This window comes from Sinocyclocheilus grahami, unplaced genomic scaffold (genome assembly GCF_001515645.1).
Source record: "Sinocyclocheilus grahami isolate Dianchi unplaced genomic scaffold, SAMN03320097.WGS_v1.1 scaffold2241.1, whole genome shotgun sequence".
Taxonomy (NCBI): domain Eukaryota; kingdom Metazoa; phylum Chordata; class Actinopteri; order Cypriniformes; family Cyprinidae; genus Sinocyclocheilus; species Sinocyclocheilus grahami.
Window position 1 is genome coordinate 46912 of NW_015507420.1, and position 2769 is coordinate 49680.

The window sequence follows — 2769 nt, forward strand, 5'->3', positions numbered from 1 at the left end:
GCTACATCATACAGGCATGTTTGAGCTTCTAAATTAATAAAAGCCTAAATTAAATCTGTTCATCTTTAAAAGACTGCAGAATAAATAATTTCCTCAATTCATATGACTTACTTTTAGTAATGATTATGGACATATTCAAAGAGAAAAATTTTAAATGTACTTACGATTTGCTAAGATATTAAAAGTAATACGCTATGTTATATAAATTTGTTTATATTTCCAAATAGCTAAACATGTCAAATTAAATTATTTCAAATTTAATGCAGGAGAGACCATGCTTTCTGTGCACTCTTGCTGATATCAATTTTGTTGCACATATGCTTAATCAACCTGTCTTGGTGCAACACCAGCTGTGCATACAATGTAATGGGTTGCTGATTTTATGCACTCATCTGCAGGCTTTAAACAGATAAAACAAAATCGGTTATTGCATGCATGACATTCTATAATTTTATGTCCCTTGTTATTGTGTTCAAGCAGAATGCCACAAGATGTGCATGCACGGATCGCTGGACACTGCACATTTTGAACTGATTTTAAAGTGATCATCGGACAGTCTTTAAGCAGTTTCTGGTCAATTGTACATCCCACATTAGCACATCGATCAGCTCGAGGTCCAGGTCCTTTCCACTCTCTCAGACACTGCCAGCAGAAATGATAGGTTTTTCTGGTCCTTTCTGTGCAAACTGAGCATTTTACACAGAGATTGGAAACATCCAACCTTTCAACGAAGGTGCCACAACCAGGACACTAAATATGGACATTTTAAGCTCACATTAGTTCCCATTCACTCACCATTGTACATCTCTCCACCATCTGCAATGCTTAAAAACCTACAGCAAGTGTCACACCAAACAATCTGAACAAGTCAACATCATTCTTTGTAAATTACAGACTGCCTGACTGCCGTTTTTACTTCATCTTTTTAAATCAGCCCTACACACAGACACATTCTCTCAGACACTCTCTCTTTAGTATTACAGTTTTCTTTTAAACATACTCTAACTGTAAAGTGCTATTTTCACAACTGTTTTATGGTATATCACAAGCATGTCTGAAAAAATTTAACTCGCCCAAAACATTTAATTCATGCTAGTTATTGACTCTGACTTTGATAACTGAATGGATCAAGTTGTGATAAGTATGACATTTAATTGAGAATCATCTCATCAATTCTGGGGTGTATTTCCCAAAATCAACTATGGTTGCAAGTTCCGTCATTACCAATGGAGTTCTATGGAACTTGCGACTGTATAGCAAACAATGCTTTTGGGAAACTCTTCCTTGATCAGTAAGCTACGTGCATTAAGTTACTGTGCAACTCTAGACAAATTTACTGCATTGCGCGCACACACACTCACACACTCACACACTCTCACACACACACACACACATGCCAAAACACTGCAATTTACGTAAATTAATACAAATTGTAATCTGGTAAAAACAAGAATCTAATTGTTCAGAGATCCAAACTTACTGTATTGAGAAAAAAAAGTCTAATTCCAAAACTGATCTGAGTAAATGGTGCATGCTTTCTTATGTGAGGGGTTTCTAATTTCTGTCAGTTGCATCTATCACTCTGAGCTGTGTGAAAGCTTAATTCCATTATATAAAGAATCTATATCTAATATAATATCAATAATTAAAATTAAGTTAATCTTAAGATCACAATTATGAGGCAGAAATACAGGCTACTTACACCCCTGAAGTCGACTAACTTCTTAACAGTGTTTGTCCCGACCTTGTCCTCAAAAATTAATTTCTCATTATCTGAAAGTTTTGCCAGTTTTCGCACTTCATCATATGGCCATTTCTTCTCACACAGCGGACATTTGAATTCGGTCTTTCCCTGAAATGAATACCAAAGATCATAACTGGTTATCATACCATTAATATGCTATTAGAATTATTTCCAGGTACAAACCGCAAGCGCAATTTGCTCACATCATCCATCTGAGCTCTGCAACAATCAGTCAGTGTCTCTGGATCTGTGACGTGACCGCAGGATAACACCGCTCTTAACACATCCGGCTCATTATCATATTCATCTGAAAAAGTTTACAAAGCTTTGTAACTTTCATACAAACTATGGCATCTGCTAGTAAAAAAACAGCAGCTTAAACACATGAAGCTGTACCTACAACTACTGCATTTGTATAACAAAAATAAGCAATCTGTTCTCACTCCCAAAGCCTCCAATAACCTACTGCCTCATGTCTGAAGAAATGCATGTCATTATACTGACACAATGATCTATATACAGGGTAAGATGCCCCACTTAAGAAGAATGTGCATTTACTTTTAAACTGTAACATATTTACATACACATTTAGCATGTACAGGATGATGCTGCATTAGCCAATGTGTTACTGAAGGAAATTAATAAAAACATTTGCTCATTTAGCTGTTATAGCACACAATGTAAGTTTGCCCCCTACCTGGGGTTAGAAGCTTCCCCTGGATAAACATTTACAGAATGCATGAATAGAATGCATGCTTTTGCTATATATATATATATTTGTGTGTGTGTTGTTCATGTAAAACACTAAATCAACTATTGCATTAAAATTTTTATTTTGACAATTTAGGCTAGTTGAATAATTGAATAACCAATGACAGGCAAAGCAGAGTCCCAGTAAAAGGGATGAATATTTACATATTGAGCAGTCTATGGTTAAATTGAAGATAATTGCAAGTTTAATCAAGATTAATTGCAAATTCGAATTATTACACAGTTAACCTAGGTTTTAAATGAAAGCAAAGATG

At 35.3% G+C, this 2769-nt stretch overlaps 1 long non-coding RNA gene across 1 annotated transcript; it reads right to left on the reverse strand.

Annotated features, from left to right (window-relative positions):
• Nucleotides 1–219: 219 nt before the first annotated feature.
• LOC107574466 (uncharacterized) lies at nucleotides 220–2026 on the reverse strand. The gene is made up of 3 exons (XR_001607679.1): nucleotides 1948–2026; nucleotides 1703–1852; nucleotides 220–750 (listed from the first exon to the last, which is right to left on the reverse strand). It is a non-coding gene; the product is annotated as an uncharacterized lncRNA (long non-coding RNA).
• Between the last annotated feature and the right edge of the window lie 743 nt (nucleotides 2027–2769).